Source organism: Carica papaya, chromosome 9 (assembly GCF_054855325.1).
Source record: "Carica papaya isolate Zhongbai chromosome 9, ASM5485532v1, whole genome shotgun sequence".
Classification (NCBI taxonomy): Eukaryota; Viridiplantae; Streptophyta; class Magnoliopsida; order Brassicales; family Caricaceae; genus Carica; species Carica papaya.
Genome location: NC_142317.1, coordinates 8,874,078 through 8,893,346, shown reverse-complemented (window position 1 = coordinate 8,893,346; position 19,269 = coordinate 8,874,078).

Genomic DNA, 19,269 nt, shown 5'->3' with positions numbered 1-19,269 from the left:
TGTAACCTCACAAATCACTCCCTCACGTGTTTACTCTCGTAGTATGGGCACTCGTGTTTCACTCAATTTTGGCTTTTAACACTTTTTGAGCTCACACTCTCTTGTTTTTTAACACTCAAACAATCTTTTATAACTTTATACAAAATAGCCAATTCAAACAACAATTAATTATCACTATGTACTCAATTTTAATTAGAGATAACAAAGAATTCCTAAAGAAACAAGATACACGAATTCAACTCTAAAAGCAAACTAGAACATTCTAACAATGAAGAGTACACACTTGATATAAAAATAAGTGTATGATGATTTTTATGTTAATTAGGCAACAACGAATCAATATTATTACCTCAAGATGTAGTAAGAAGCAAATGGGCAGAAATATTAAATGAAAACTAAATATGCAAGAAAAGAAAATGGTGAATATGGAATTTAATGCACGAAACTTGTAATTCTATAATAGAACCACAAATTATCACTTAAAATACTCAAATTAAGTGAAAGAAACAGTTTTGGATGAAAACAAACTCAATTGAAGTGAGTTGTTTTCAAACAGCCCTAAAAATTACACAAACAATCTCAACCAAACAAACAACCTTGAACGAGTTTTCCTTTTAAATTTTAAATATATTTGAATGTTACATGAGATAAATAAAAAAGAAATAACAGTAGCTGTGTCAGTTACACAAGGTAGAATATGTGAAAATGTGTTTGCCACAATTAAGCAAGTTAGGCTAATCTGATTTTTTTTTTTTTTGCTAAATGAAAATTTGTCTCTTTTTTTTTGTAAGAAATAATAAAAATAAAAACAATAAAATAAGGATAGACTAATTTACTTGGTGAACCTGGCTCTGATACCAAATGATGCGGAACCCCAAGACCCTTACTTGAACCTTAGAACTCTTCAATCGGTTTAGAACAGAATTTAGTTCACAAGTAAAAAATGAATCAAATTTGTTCAATCACCCAAATAGTAGAAGTTAAAGAGAACCCAAGAAAAATAAATGACATCCCTTGAACCCAATCCAAACAAGCACAAAGAACAATTGAAATAAGAAATTAAAATTGAAATACAAGTGATAACAATTGTATTCTAAATCAACACCTTGTACATAAAGTGAAAAGAAAGCCAAAACGCTCTCAACTCAATTCTGAAATGTTTGATTACAACTTTTGATGACCACAAAGAAGAGTTCTTTTGGTATTTATAGTCAAAGAAATCAATGATAAGTTACAATACAATAACTACAATTATAACTCTCACAATAACTAGGTTAATTATGTGGTAATTACAATTGTAACTCTAACAACAACTAGGCTAATTATAGGCATGTAACTGTTATGTAACTCTTTGTAACTCCAATCTTCTTAATCAACACCACTAAATGTTTATGGCACCATATAGTTATAGGCTTATTCTTGTAATAACACTAAGACAAGACTTAAGCCCAAAATGAGTTATACTTAACTATATGGGCTTAATTAACGCAAACTAAAATAAAACAATCCAAAATACTTAAAATAACTCAACTAATCCAGCCCATACACAAGGCTTATTCATCCATTATCAATAAGACTCAAACAAACCCAAATTATCTCAAATCACTTAAATCTAATTAAAGTTACGAATTTGGACTGTTCAAAAAGCTCATATTTGAACTTTCCACAATTGGCCAGCCCATCATCCATATGTTTTTGAGTAAAAACTTGGAGCAACTCTTTAGACTTCTTTGCCTTTGATCTTATTATTGGTCCACTGAAACTTTCTAGGTTTGGAACTATATTTGTGTTTACATCATTTGAAATTTGCTCCAAGTCACCTTCTGATGCTCTTTGAGTATCTTGAGTATTTTTAGCCTTATTTGCATCATCACTTCCTCTACTTCCTTTTCTAGTTCCTCACATTGTCTAGATGACACCTCTCTGTACCTATCGATCTCTCCTCCTGTGGCTTCCTCCACTTCTCTTCACTCACAACTCCAACCGAACCGTTCCGCCACTCACGATCTCTCTCCGCTCTCCTATTCTATCAATCACTACTTCCTAATTTCAATTCCTTTGTTGTTATATATTCCTTCAATATTTGCATAAACAAATCCACATTTCACCATCATCCTATATTCGGTATTTAAATTCACCATACCTCCGGTCTCTATCTTTTTCCACACCTCCGTAGCTCACACCGTCGCCTTCCTTCTTCTCTCGCTCTCTCTTCCCGTTCCTACCCACTCCGACTTCCCTCTCTCTCGAATCTTCTATCACCAACTTCCTCCTTCCCTTTCTCGTTCTCCCTTTTTCTTTCCTTTGTTTTTTTTTTCTTTTCTCTTTTTCTTTTTTTTTTCTTTTTCTGTCCTCCTATTTATACTCCACCTACCACGCATCTAGGCCGTCCATGCCATCTCCCCATCTACATGCATCTTAGTCGTCCATCCCATCTAACCATCTACACTCATCCTAAACGACGTCGTTCACTCCTCTCCCTCTCCCTTATATATTTATATATTATTATTATTATTATTATTATTATTACTATGTATATATACATATATAAAGACAATTTTTTTTCACCCATATCTCAGTTATTACAACTTGGAACATAGGGTGAACCTTACCATGGACGTTATCCTCAGCTGTATGGGGTTGGGACGTCTCATACCGGAAGAGGTTATGAGTTTATTAGTGTCGCTCATACCGGATGGGGTATTGAGGCAGTTTTTAGTTGTGGTGCCTATTACCGGACAGGATATGGGGATGGTTGTTTGATTACAAGGAACATATTTGTATCCATATGTAGCAGAGATCCCTATGGACCAACCCCAGTGACACTAGTAAGGAAAGGTAATATGATAGAGTAGAGATGGATATGGTAAGAAATATGATTTTGGGAAAGTAGTGAAGACTCAAATGTCATACGTCTTTGCAAATGCATATTGTTAAATTGTTATTCTGATTTTTATTTTAATGTATGACATTTGAGAAGTTACATGTTAATCGAAAAAAAACACTAACGTTTTCAGTGAAATGAATAATAAATGCACTAGCACTCGAGTTTTATTAAGAGTGTGTTTCATTAGTTATTTTATGTTTTTTACAACCTTTTGATTTTCCGTATCAGTAGTAAGATATCGATATTTTTACTGAACTAGTGTAACTCATCTCTTTCTTATTAACCATTTCATATCAGGACGACCAAGACCCAAATTTTGAATAACAAGAGACCAATTAAAAAATTATCTCTTCCACTTTGTCAATTTTGGAGTAAAGGTTAACCATATTTATCGTTAATGTTTTTCCTCCGTTTAGGTTTCAAAAGCATTCACACAGCCCTTATTTGGTTATTTTAAGTAAACGTGCAAGAAATATAACATCTAAACTTTAAATGCTTCCACTAAATAATAAATTTCAGTATTATTTATTTTTCTCATATTGAGTTACACGCTCGAAATTCTGAATAGAAGTTTAGGCCTTTACAATTATAACCAAGTTGTATACTCACAAGATCTAAACAATAGATAAATTTATATTCTGAAAATTGAAGTGATACACTTGAAATTTTCACTATATATAAATTAATACTATCTATAAAGTTTAAGAACTCTATTTTGTAATTTCGGTGCACATAATAATTATTCTCGTTTTCATTGTTTATTAAAAAACTGCTAAATGAATTAATTTTAGGGAGGGCCAGCCGCTTCTCTAGGTATATCGTGGCGGAGTAACTAAATCTATTTGATTTTAGAAAAGAAATAATATAATTATATGTAATTTTATAATTAAAAAATCATTACAATCTTATGATTTTGATAATTTTAGCGTACGAGTCATTACTTAGTGGGTATACTTGACGTAGTTGTCATAATAAATGATTTTCGTCTGATTATATATATATATATATATATATTTGTAATTTTACCTAATTGGACATTATCCTTTACTGAATATGTTCTTGTCTTCCTCTTTCGACCCAATTAGTGAAAAAGAGCCTCTATTTTTGGGCTGAAGTAATATGGAGTTTTAACTAGGGAGATGTTGTATTTCTATGAAATCAAAACAGAAAATTCAGCCCAAAATAACATTGTGGCATGTACAAAATTGACCCATCACACTAATATCAAATTTAGAGATAATTGATGGAGCAAGCCCAAACGTAAGTTCATTAATTTAAATTAAATATTAATTTAATAATTTAATTCAATTAACTTATTTTCTACTCAGAAATTGATTCTCTTTTAGTTGGAAATTGTCAATATTGATGGTATTTATTAGAATTTAGGACAAAATCTAATGCCAATTTTAAAACATCTTCTAATTTCGGTGCACAATAATTGGACCGAAAATACCCTTACCACCAAAAAATAAGAAAAAATAAATAAAAATTTTGGATATTTGAAATATCATTAAAAGATCCAATTAGAAATTCACTAATTGTGTCATTAAGTTGGAACACCTAAAAACACTTCATTTAGCAAATGTAAACAAGACTTTCAAAACTGTGTTAGAAGCCCATTTCAAGTCTTTTGGACTTTAGTTTTTTGTTGATGTAATTACTATATATATATATATATATATATTATTGAATACATATTTTTTTCACATCTCATTTATTTTGTAAATTTTTTATTAAAAATTAAATTATGACTATTCTTTAACATTTTTGTTAGAAATAATTCTTTTATTTTTATTTACTAATGTTTATTTTATTTTTATATTAAAATTATATTATTTATATAGTACATAGAGTAAACCCGGTGTGTCTGTATATATATAATTTAGAGGATGTGAATGATATATATTATTTTAAATTAATTTAGTAAAGTTTATAATAATCTCATAAAATTTTTAAAAATTAAGTAAAAGTTTGTTAAATTAGTACATCTTTACTTGTTTATAAACTTAAGATAGAGATTAAGGGTGCTTGTTTTGATTTATTTTCTGATGTTAAATAAAAGAAAAGAAAAGAAAACGTTGATTTCAATTAATTAAGTTTTCTTTTATTTACATAATAAAAAATTTCAATTATTTATCATTGTTATTTATAAAGAGAAAATATTTTTTTATTTTTAGTATATTAAATTTAGTCTAGTTGCTAGCATAACATGTCACATATTTATTTTATTAATGTGACGTAGCACAAGATAATAAAATTAATTTGATGATATTAAATTGAACTATTATTAGTTCCCAATAAGGCATAAAGAAAAATTAATTAGTTCACCCTTCTTTTATATTTTTTATTTATATATATATATATGTATATACACACATCTTTCACAAATATTTTCTGGTTATTACGTGGGAAATAACCAAACGCTAATCACGCCATATTTAAATGTAATAAAATTTTTGAAATATGTGATGATTAATGTGTTAATAAATTCCTTAACTTGTTTTTTTTCCTTTAATGACCAACATTAATTTGTTAATTAATTAATTAATTAATTAAATTGTGAAGAGGATAAGAGATGCGAGGACCATCCACGTTCACCGTCACTAATATTGCTAATGGAAACGACAAAATTAGATAATCCAAAAGAAAAAAAGAAAACATAAATTCCAATGCATTAAAGATTTTCCGTGATTGATTACTAAACCAATTTTTTTTTTAATTAATTAATTACGTAAGTATTCGATCAAGATCCTGGCACTTAGCAACATCATTTCATTCACCAACGTGGTTCCCATAAAATTAAACATATATATATATATATATGTATATAGCCAACCAAGACTGAGCTAAGCTTAGTTTGAAAGTAACGATCATGGACATTTACACTAATTTTATTAATGATATTTTTTTTGTTTGAATAATAATTAATTAACATATTTTTTGTATATTATTATTTTTATTAATATATTATTAAATAATATTTAATTTAATAAAATTGAGAATTTAATTCATTAATTTATTAATAATACTGTATTAATTAAGTTAAATTAAATTTTTGTGAATTTATTATATTTTTAATTCAAATGAATATTTTATAACGAGTAATTTTTATATTTTGTATGCTTGATCGAACAAAATTGATATTGATATTTTGCTAAGTTGAATTGGAAATCATATTTATATAGGTATGTAAATTATTTTATATTTTACACTTGGTAATCATGTAAATTGTTATTTTTTAATAATAAACAACGAAATGATTTATTATATACATATTGTAAGGAAAGAAACAAAAAAGATTGGATGAGTAGACATGCCTATATAGCTATATGGGTGCTTTCTATTTATAATTGCAAGTAGAAGTTTGTCAATTTTACTCGCAATCTACACACCATTGGATTAAAAAATTTAACATTGAACCTCAAAATTCTTTCTTTTTATGAAATTACAGAATTACTGTTTTTATGTAGCAACATATATATATATATATATATAATAAACTCAGTTATATATTTATCTTTTATTTTCTTATTGTATGATTATAAAAAACTCAAGATCATCAAGAAATTAGTAAGAAATCAATTAGAAAGAACATAAATTTGTAATTTGAGAAAAATGGATGTCTAAGATTTAATTAATGAAGAACTGGATATTTATATACAGACTTTAATCTCACTTAATTATCCTAATGACGATTAATTACGTAACTAGTCTAAACTAATTCAACTAATTACAATACATTTAGCTGATTGTGCGTGTTGACCGTATGCGATTGACTTTGGAACTTGCTGACCATACCTATTTAACTTTTTATTAGTGATTTATTTTATTGTCAAGATAATCCATAAAACTTAAATTTAGTTTAAGATAATTGTCAAGATAGTTTGTCATACAAAATCTTACATGGGATTATAACATCTTCGATTTGAAGATGGAAAAAATGGAGAGTAGAAAAGGGTTTAAGAGTATTTCAGAGTGTATTTAATTAAATTCAACTACCAACTATCTTTATTTAGATTACACTATAAGTAATACAGAAAAGAAAGTTTAAAAAAATAAAAAATTTAAATTTTCTCCTTTTGTGATACTCATTATAAGGGTAATTTAATAATTTGGTAATAGAATAATATTGTGAATTGGTGCAAGTTAAATTTTCTTTTTTAATAAAAGACTAGCGCCCTAGTATAAAAAGAAACAATACTAGAGTACCCAAAACAACAAAGAGTTTAAACATGGATGATTAAGGAAGAGCTAGTTTATATAATAATCAGAAAGAGACATCTCATTTGCATATTCATCCTCACTTCTTCACTTCTAATTAACAATTAGCAGTTTAAAGATATATTATGAAAGATTAGTAATGCTAGCTAATAGCTCCTGCATGTATTTTTATTGGCAGATCACCTTCTGAAATTTCTTGCACTAAATTGTAGTTGTTTTTAGAATTTATAATCATAATTACTTCATGTTTGTGAATAATTTAAGAATTAACAAGATAAAAGTTAAAATAATGCAAAAAATATATATAACTAAAAATTATGATGAGGTAATACATGTAAGAAGATTCATAAATTGATTAATCATTAAATTAAATTAAAATTCAAAAAAATAACAAAATCAATAACTTCTAGGAGTATTTTAAGAAAAATTATGGCATACATGATAATGAGGATCAAATTATTGTGGGAAACGAAATGTAAGTAAAGAATTAATTGATCATTGAAGAGAATTAGTTTCTGTTTATGTTTATTGTTTTTGTTATTTGTTTATTCGCTACTGATTTGTTATTTTAGTGATACGATACTTATTGTTATTTTAGTAATATGGTGCGTAGCGTTTACCGTTGTTTGCTATCCGTTTTCTTTTGACCTTTTCCTCATTAACAGATTTCACACTCCTCTATATATTGAGAGCTTTGTATCAGTTTTAGAGAAAGAGATGATAATACAAAATTTTTTCTGCCATTTCTTTCCTTTATCTGGATCTGTTCTTGAGCATGGTATCAGAGCGATTGATCCTTAGTAGATGACAGACTAAATTTGTTAGATTAGATTGAGAAATCATGGAATCAGGAGGAGCTAGTAGACGAACCAATAAAGAAGCTGAAAGCAGATATGGAAGAGTCACAAATAATGTCAATTTTCTACATTTAGAGTCATATGATAATCTAGGTACATCATTTGTTTCATCTCCATTGATTGGGGATAATTACCTTACTTGGAGCAGATCTATGAAGATAGCATTAAGAGCTAAATTTAAATTGAATTTTATAATTGGAAAGTATAAAAAACCTGTTAATAAGAGCTCAAATGAATTTGAGCAATGGAATAGGATTGACTGTATGGTGCAATCTTGGATATTAAATTCAATCTCGAAAGAGATTGTGGATGCTTTTTTATATACTAATTATGCTAAAGAGTTATGGGAGAATTTGAGGAGAGTTTTGTTATTTGTAATGGGCCACAGGTCTATCAGGTGTAAAGAGATATAAGTTCTATGGTTTAGGGTAATCAAATAGTTTCTTAGTATTTTACTAGACTTAAGAAACTATAGAATGAGTTATAATGTCTAACGCCTCTACCACAGTGTACATGTGGTTCATTAAAGGAAGTTGCATATCAAAATGCTTCTAATAAGTTAATTCAATTTCTGATGGGATTGAATGAAAGTTATAATGGTGTTCGTAGTCAGATTTTAATGTTAGATCCTTTGCCTAATGTGGATAAAGCATATTCCTTGGTGTTGCATGTAGAAAAGCAGAGGGAGATTAAAGTTAGAATCACCGATATAGGTGATAATGTGACAATGATGGTTTATGGAAAAAATTATAAACAGATGAACAAATCTCCTACTAATTTGCAGCATGCTAGAAAGCAATCAGATAGACCTGATTTCAGAAAAATTGATAAGTCTAAGCTCCATTGTTTCTATCGCAATTTCATAGGCCACACTAGAGAAACTTGTTCTAAATTACATGGAGTACCAGATTGGTATAAGGATCTAGTAGAAGCAAATTAAAAAACTGGAGTGAGGAATGTAGCAAATATGGCAGAAGAGACTACTGATCTAAATGATAGTTGGATGCTTCTCTTATAACTGATCTAACAGATAAGATCTAGAGCTTAATCCAAAATGAAGTAACAAGGTTTATCAAAGGGAAGAGTTTGGTATAATGTAATATTGTTAACATCGCACATCTTACAGATTTTGCAGGTACATCTTTACACAACTTCACTTTTGCTACATTGAGTTTGTTAGAAGTAGGTAGTTGGATTATAGATATAGGCGCCACCAATCACATGTGGTGTGATAAAAATTTTTTTAAGACCTTTAAATCTCTCAACACCATTACACTAGTGTATCTACCAGATGGAGCAATTAAATTGGTCCATCATGTTGGTGATGCATATTTGCATGATAACCTCGTTTTGACAGACACCTTACATATCCCCTCTTTTAAATACAATTTGATTTCAATAAATAAACTTTTTGAAATGGCCTTAATTCGTTTCTTATTCTACCCTTCATATTGTTTATTGCAGGACCTACAGAGTAAAAAGCTACTGGTAGTTGGGAAGGTGATAAATAGACTATATATCTTGGATTCAACTTTTTTTCGAGCTGACATTCTTGCTTATTATACAAAGTGTTTGAATCAAGAACACAAAATACCTAGATTTTTAATTTCTAGTTAATATTGTAATCATCTCATTGCTAAGTATTCTATTAGTGAATTTTCAGTTACAAACTTATTGCTTTCGCATAAGTGTTTTGGTCATATATCATCATCTATTATATCACATTTGCCTTTCATTGCAAACAAAAGAATTCCAAATTTACATATATGTGAGATATGTCTTTTACCTAAACAACAAAAATTGAGTTTCATAAATAGTCAATCATATTCTTTCAAAATTTTTGAATTGATACACATTGATATTTATGGTTCTTTCTCACAATCTTCTTTATTAAATGCTCATTATTTTCTTACTATACTTGATGATCACAGTAGAGCTACATGGCTTTATTTGCTGACTCACAAAATATAGGTTTATTACACTCTTACATAGTTTCTTCAAATAGTGCAAACGCAATTTAACACAAAAGTTAAGGTTGTGATATCTAACAATGGCATAAAATTTATAAATCATAATTGTCAAGAGCTGTTTGCTACCAATGAATTTTACATCAAAAGTCAGAACTATATTCTCCTCAGCAGAATGATTGAGTTAAACGAAAATATAAACAAATTCTTCAAATTGCCAGGGCACTTCTTTTCCAACTTGGTTTAACAATAAAATTTTTGGGGCAGTCAATTTTGATGGCAACTTATCTCATTAACTGTTAGCCTTTTTTAGTTTTACATCGGAAAACTCTTTATGAGGTTTTGTTTAATAAAACTCCTGACTATGATTTTTTTAAAACATTTAGTTGTCTTTGTTATGCATCTAACACATTTCCACAAAAATCAAAGTTTGATCCACGAGCACTTAAATGCATTTTCTTAGGATATAATCAAGGGCAAAAAACATATAAGGTATATGATCTTACTTTATATAAAATCATCATTTCTTGAGATACTGATGTTATACCTATTCTAATTTCCATTCTTGATGAGCTAACTTCTGTTGATCATGTCATTTCTCATTCTTCTAGACCTTCATCTCCATTTACACTTATACTACTTATTCATACTGGTTCTGCTCCACCAGTTAATTCTCTTTTACCAGATGTTAATGTTCATTCACTTGATCTTACTTTTGATATTTTATTTCCACCTTTAAGATAAAGTGCTAGAGTTAGGATACCTCCCAAATGGTTGAATAATTTCACTTCTATGGTTCTGCAGTCACCGCCACATTATCAGTAGCTTCAAGTCTCTAAGGTTGATGCATGTTCCCTTTATCCTTTACAAACATTTCTTCATCATTGTTCTCCTCTTTTTTCTTCACATTACTTAGATTTTTTTTGTTAATGTGTCCAGTAGTTCAAAGCCAACTACTTACAAACTAGTATACAGTGATGTAAATTAGGTAAATTCTATGAACACTGAACTAGAGACATTCAAAAAGAATGATATATGGGAAATAACAACTCGCACACCTGGCAAGAAGCCCATTGGCTTTAAATGGGTTTACAAAATTAATTACCTGCATGATAAAACTATTGATCGTAATAAAGTAAGACTAGTTGCTAAAGATCATAACCAGGTAGAAGGGATTGGCTTTACTGATACTTTTTCCTAGTTGCCAAATTAGTTACTGTAAGAATCTTTATTGTCTTGGCTACTACAAAAGAATGGAGTATACATCAAATTGATACGAATGACGCCTTTCTTCATGGCACCTTAAATGAAGAAGTCTACTTAGTTCCTCTTGAAGGCTATTTGAAAGCTAAAAACAATGAAGTGTGCTGGCTCAAGAAGTCCATTTATGGCTTGAAACAGGCTAGCCATGAATGGAATAAAGTCTTTACTTCTCATTTACTTGCTTTTGGATTTCATCAATCTACTTATGATACTTGTTTATTTATTAAATCTACTGATCATGGTTTTCTGGCCCTTATTGTATACGTTGATGATGTTTTAATCATAGGCATAAATGAATATGATATTCTTTCAGTTACAAATTATTTGCATCGGTAGTTCACTATAAAAGATCTTGGCTTTACAAAATATTTCTTAGGTGTTGAGATAACACGTTCCTCGACTGGCACAAATCTCACTAAGAGGAAATATATTTTGGACATTTTCAAATATGGGGTTTCTTGGTGCTAAACCAATTGTGACTCCTTTTTCCACCAGGTCACAAGCTGGTTGCTGGAGTTGGGAAACTATTTCATGATCTAGAGGCATAAGGAGACTAATTGGCAGGTTACTTCATCTCAAATAACACGACCAGATCTTACCTTCGCCGTATAATAACTGGGTTAGTTCATGAGTAATTCTATGCAGCAGCATTAGGATGCAGCCATTCACGTCTATGTTATCTCAAGCATCATCCATCCACAGGTCTCTTCTTCTATTCCAATAATGATTTCAGCTTCTTCAGATACTAGAAAATATGTTACAAGCTATTGTATTTTCATTGGCTCATTGATATAATTGAGTTGATTTTGATTAATTTTTACTGCATATACTATTGGATTATTTTTAGCACTTTTCATGAATGATTTTGGGACTTGAAAGCAAATTAGAGTGTATTGGAGTAAGATTTGGGCAAAAAATGGTTGAAACATGAAGATATGGAAGACACTACCATAACACACGACCATGCGTTAAGAAACTAGTGTTTCTATTTTTGAGGAGGAGTGAGACATGATCATGTGATTGAAGATAAGGTCGCGTGTTTTATACTGGGCTAAGACATGATCATATGTTAAGATGCTAGTGTTTTTTTTTTCTGAGGAGGAGTGAGACACGACCATGTGATTGAAAACACAGTCGTATGCTTTATATTAGGCTAAGACACAGCCATAAGTGCACAACCGTGTGTTATCAACAAAATGCTTCTATTTCATTCAGTGAAAGAGACACGACCGTGTGCCTGGGAAAAATGGTCGTGTCATATCTACAAGTTAAAAATGGATGTGATTTTGAGAAAGACACAGTCGTGTGTCAATTCACCATGGTCGTGGGACGTGAAAAATCAGATTTGGACTCTGTCAAAATATTAGATTTTGAACTATATAAACAAGGTGTTATCTAAAAAAAAAAACGAGCTGAGGAGGAAAAAAGAAGAAAAATGGTGGTAGACAGTAAGAGCTTCTTCTCGAGGGTTTATTTTATATTATTTTATGTTTTCTTTAGCTTTGTTTCTTGTAATTTTCTTTATGATGAGTAACTAAACTCTTTTATTGGATCTTTGATAAAATCCTAAAGAATATTTTGTTATTTCATCATTTAATTTATGAAAGTCTTTTTCTCTAATCTTTATGTGTTATCTTGTGGCTTAATGCGTAAATAGATTGATCACTTATTTATTGATTTATAATGAATGATTGAATTGAGAGATTGATTGTTTATTAAAATATCAAGTTTAGCACAACAGATTGAATATGAGTACAGATACTTGACATGATTAATGTATTTGATGATTGAATGTTAATACACCAATTCATACTAATCCATAGAAATTTGTATGTTACTATGGATTAGGTAAGGTAATTGATTTTGGAAAAGAGATTACTATATAACTGAATAAAACTGGGTGAAAGTTTCTTATAATAGATTGAAATAAGGAAATTTACAATTGAACTTAGGGTGGATCCTAAGATCTTAATAGTTATTATATCTTGATTGTTAATTAGTTTTAATTCATTGCTTTCTTAGTTAAACATTAGTTTATATTCATTCTCTTAATTTTCGTGGGACGATATCTGAATTCACCGTTATAGTACGTGTTCGAACTAGTGCACTTATTAAATGAGTTCACATCATAACACTCATCTTTAGTTTCCTAGAAGTCCAAGAAATATACCATAATTTCATATTCTAGCGTTGAAACTAAATACCGTACCATGACTACCACAGTTTGCGAGCTTCAGTGAGTTTCTTACATTTTGCATGATTTTGATTAGTAGTTCTCACTTTCCATCCCATTATTTTGTGACAACCAGGCTGCTCCGCATATAGCTATCAACCTTGTATTTCATGAATGCACGAAGCATCTCGACATTAACTAACGGGGGAAAATGAAGATAATTAGTTTTTATTTTTGTTGTTTGCTTATTCACTGATATTTTGTTATTTTAGTGATACAGTGCTTAGCGTTTGCTGTTATTTATTATGCATTTCTTTTGGTCTTTTCCTCAAAACCATATGTCATTGCTCCTCTATATATTGAGAGCTTTGTATTAGTTTTAGAGAGAGAGAGAGATAATAATACAAAATTTTGTCTGCCATTTCTTTTCTTTTTCTGGATCTGCTCTTGAGCTATCATATATCTAAAAAATCAAATTAACATTATTGTAAACTGGTTAGTAATGGTTGATAATTAAGTGGGGACACAGAGAAGAAAGAAGAAATGGATCCACGTGATGCGGGCCTTTTGGAAGGGAGTACGGGAATGGGACTGTCGTTGTCCTTACTTGTGGCGGCTGTATCCTTAAACCTTCATCAAACGCTAACCTTCTTTCTTCCTAATTATTTCATATATATATATATATATATAGATATACACACACAAAGATACAAAAACCTATATATATATATATATTCTCTCTCACTTCTCTCTATCTTCCTTTAAAAAAATATTAAAATTGTTAGATCATAAGAATCTTCCAATTTCGTGGTAAATTTTATGTAATCACACACCATCTGAGCAGAGCTATAAAATATTTTAGGTGTTATAAAAGCATATAATATAGAAATATAAACGTCACAAAGTTTCATATCTTACATCAATGATTAATTATAAAAAAATCTTCCAACTTATTTCCAAATGTTACCGCTTCGTTTTAGATGAATGGCTTTTAGTAGACATTTATATATTTTTAATTTTTGTTTGCTTTAGTAATAACTGTATTTTTTTCAAAAACTTTATGGGTGTATTCCCTTTCATCATTGTTTGTACATTTAGATTTTTATCTACAAAGTAGTATTTAGAATTGAACCTAAATAATTAAGTTTGTATATAAAAAAATCTAACCTAAATTATTAAAGATATAAACAAATTAAATACATCACAAATATTGATCTTAACTATATAATCAGTGCTTAGTAAAAGACAAAATTAATTGAATTATTTTTTGAGGTGGCACTTTTTTTTTTCTCCCCAAAACAAATTAATTACAGTATCAAGTTATGGATTACTTCCAAATCAATGGAGACAAAAGAGTAGTTGAAAGATTTAACCCGTATTATCTCTAATCTAATCATATCATCTACACATTTCTACTCACTCAAACTCGTAGCTACACGGGCTATATGCATGTGTTAATGTAAGTAAGTTAATGATTCTTTTTTAATCAAAAAAGACTTTCAGATTTTTTTTTTTTTTTTTTTATGGAGTAAATTTAAGAGTTTGAGGCTTTAAATCTAAGTTGTGATGCATTTTATTTGTTGATTATGTACTTGTATGCTTTCTATAGTTTATTTTAATTAGGTTAAAAAAAGATAATAATTCTCGTAAAGTGAGTCCCTTAATAAAAGTTAAAAAGATTTTAACTTCCCTCTTTTAAAATCTTTTAAATGATGAGAAAATTTAACAAATTTTAATTTCAACTCTTAATTAGGTCACATGTCAATTTAATATTTTTTTGAATTTTCAAATATCAATATATGTCTCAATGATTATCTAAAAAGAGATAAAATCTTGTAGAAACAAAAATCCAAAAAAAAAAAAAAAAGATGGAAGATGGATATTTAAATACAAGATATTTTCAAGTGACTATAACTCCAAACAAAAGAAAAAATGTTTTACAAATTATTAAGGATGAAAATGGGAAGATATATGTAGACCTACAAAACGTTGCAAAACAATTTGAAAGGACCTTTGCAAGCATCTTTGCAAATAAGCAACCTGAATTCCCAGAAGACCTAGATAAACTTTTTCGGTCAAATTTAGCAAAAGAAGATGGTGAGAAGTTGACTTGCATATGAACAAAGAAATAAATTTATGAAACACTCAAGTTCATTAAAGCACATACGGCTTTGAGACCTAACGGAATGCTAGCTATTTTTTATTATTTTTATTAGAGCACAATCAAGAAAGAAGTCATTAATGTTATTTAACGATTTTTCAAGTCTGGTTTCATTTTGAAATAATTTAACTAAAAAAATCTTATATTAGCGCCTAATGTGAAGGTGCAAACAAAAATCCAAAATTTCAAGCCAATATCGTTATGTAATATCATTTATAAACTAATCTAAAATTGGAAATAAGTTTAAGCCATTACTAAGAATATTATTTCCCTTATGTAAACATCATTTTTTAAGGGAAGATACATCCAACGTAATCTAATCATAGCTCAAGAATTAATCCACTCTATGTAGAAAAAGAAAGGTAAAATGGGATAGAAAGCCATCAAATGAGATATGAAAAATGCATTCCATAGGGTAGAATGGGGGTTTTTTAAGCGAATCATGCATAATCTTCACTTCTTTGAGAAGGTAATAAACCTAATATTACAATGTATTTCTATTGTTTCATTTTAATATTACATTAATGATATTCCATATAGAGGGCTTAAACTTGAAAGGGACTTAATGATGCAGAATCCAGGATAAACATGCAATCTAAACCGACACACACAATTAGCATGAACTTAATCCCTAAATAAATCATTAATCTGTAATCAGCTTGTGATTGGAACTAAAGTAGTTGAGATAAAAAATAAACCGATTAAAATGTTACAAAAAATTCCTTGATAAATTAAAATCAATTCTCTATGCAACAAGAAGGTTGAAGAAACCTCGTAAGTAACCTCACGGCTAAACTTGTTCTTGAAAAACTTTCTTGATTAATTATTAAATGTATAAAACACTTATATGAGGGCACTTTTATAGATAAATTCAACAAGAGTCTTAATAGAAAAACACCACTTTAAAGTAAGACTCTTAGCTAATTACAAAAACTCTTTGATACCAACTACTCCTAAGTGATAAGATTATAATTTATACATGTCTAAATACACATTGAAGACTCTTAGTTCTATAGTTGGTCGGTCATGACCTATAGTAAAACGATTTTTTTTCTTTCACTTCGGCAAGGAGTTTTAATTTGAGAAGAGTTTCAGCTTTCCTTATATAAATACGTTGAAATCCGGCCGTGCCCTTGTAGTATAAGTTTTCTTTATCCTTCACATTTTCAATATGCTTCATGATTTCTTTCAAAGTTGAAATCTAATCAAGATTAGATGAGTGAGTGACAAGGAGAGTAATTGGCTGAGAGTCTAAGATTTTGAGGACTCTTGATGCTTAGCTTATAGAAACATGTTTGACAAGTGTTCTTAACTTTTACAACTTTTACAACTCTTTATCGACAGTTATGATGAGTTGTAAAATGAGTTGATTGAGAGTCCATGATTTATAGGACTCTTTAGTGTTCGGTTTTCATGAGTTGCAGGACAAGTTATTAGCCATTTCTCCTAAAAACCTAATGGATTCGAGCTCCACCTTTCAAAGCCTTCCAAGTTTGACCCAAGACTTCCTTATTCATAAATCCATCCTTTAACATAAATTTAAAAATCTTGCTTGAGTTTATTGGCCCATAATCTTGTGATTGGTTCATTTGACATAGTAATATTCAATCCATATAGCCAATTGCAACTTGAGTTAAGTCCATCCTATGCTCCTCTCCATGTGGATGAGCTTCCTCATAAGTTGTGTCTTGATCACCTCTTATGTAGTTGTGACCTCTAAAGCTCATATAACCTTAATTTCTCATTTAGTCGTGAGCTCCCATATGGACATGAGCTCCCATATGGTCTTGAGCTCCCATGTGGCCTATTATGATTTAAGTTACCTTGATATCCATTACTTAAAACAAAGAGATCTTTTTTCTCCTTATTTATGTGTTGTGTACAAAAGCCTTATCAAGAATCCTAAATAAGACTAAGGAAAATGGGCACATATATGGCATAAAGGTGGCCATAATTGCATATTCCATTAATAATCTCTTAGTTGCTGATCATCTCATTATTTTGGGCTAAGAAAACAAAAAAGAACTTAATGAGATCATGGAGTGCATTGCCCAATATGTAGCTAGTTAGGGCAAAAATTGAGCATGCAAAAAATATCGATGCTTTCCAGTAATAATATTAGGAAAAAAATTAAAAGATTATAAGAAGAATTTTTGGTCTAAAAGTTTGTGGAAAAATACTAAATAACGTGATTCTTCACTGATGCAAGGAGGAAAGTCACAAAACATACTTTTAATGGGCTAATAGAAAAATTTAAATTGAAGTTGGTGGGCTAAAAAGGAAAACTCCTCTTTGTGTTGGCATTTCAACATTAATAAAGTTAGTATTGAACCTTACCTCCTTTTACTTAATGTCAACTTTTAGAATTCCTCATGGTATATGTGATGACTTAGAAAAACTAAATAGACCGTTTTAGTAGAATTTCAAAAAGGTGTAGAATAAAGGTTATACCCCTATTAGTTGGGATGCTATATGTAACAGAGGGAATTTGGAGGTTTATCCTTTGGGAACCTCAAATGTTAATCTGGTTATGATAGGTAAACTAGCCTTGAAATTAGTTAATGATGAATATAGGCTCATGGGTTAAAATTATAAAGTCCAGATATATTAAGCATACAAATTCCTCTCTATTTAAGGTGGGTAAAAGTGTTCTTTCTTTTGGAAAAGTTTATAAAAATTTTGGGATTTAATCAAGAAAGTTGCGTGCATTGATATTAATAATTATAAATCTAATTTAATTATGAGGAATCCTTAGATTCCCTACCTAAATAACTCAACTCTTTTTTAGATTAACAATCCAAAAGTTCTAGTTAGCTAGCTTATTGACCATTCCATAAAGGATTAGAAAATCTGGGGGTTGAAGAAGTCTTTTGACCAGCAAACTATTGATAAGATCCTAAATATTGAATAAATTGAAGCAATCTATTGATTTTAATGAATGATATGAACTTATATTCACAGTAACAATGTCTTTTGAGTTTTTGAGTTAGTATGAAAAATATGACTCAAGAAAGATGAATAAATCGGAAAAGATTATAAGGGCATCATTAAGAAGAGAAACATATAAAACCAAAAGGAAACTTATTTGAGATTTATTTATCTTCTATATATTAAGGGAACTCATGGCCTAAGGTTGAAGAATATTTTCTTTAAAAAAATCTCTTCAAAAGTATTATTAATTTTAAAGTTCACTTCCCATTATTTTTTAGGAGAATAGCTTTGTGAAAAATGTTTCTTAAAGCTACTTTTGAAATGAGATTTATATGTTGGAAGAATTTTAGAAGTAAAAGATTTCATAGTAATATTATCTTGTGTTAGCAAATGTTATTCGAATAATCATCTCAATATACTCAAAAGATATCGCTTTAAATTATTGATATAACTCGGTAAATGATTTAGTAGAATACTACTCGGAATATACAGAAAACCATGCTTTTAAGGTTATGTGTGATTGGTTGTGTGTTGGCATTATATCTCATGAACCACATAGGTCTTTTAAGTTAAAATATCTTCTTGAACATTAAATGTATATAAAAAAAAATTTAGAATTACAAGTCAAAATAGTGTGTGCTTTTAGAAAAATAATGTTTAGATGAAACAACTTTTTAGAGTTGAGAACAACTTTTAATGTTAAGTTATCAATATTTCAGAACATGCCACAAAGAATATCATGCATATTTTGACTATAGGACCTTTTTAGAACCCAAATCAAATTTAAATTGTTGCTAACAACTTATTTG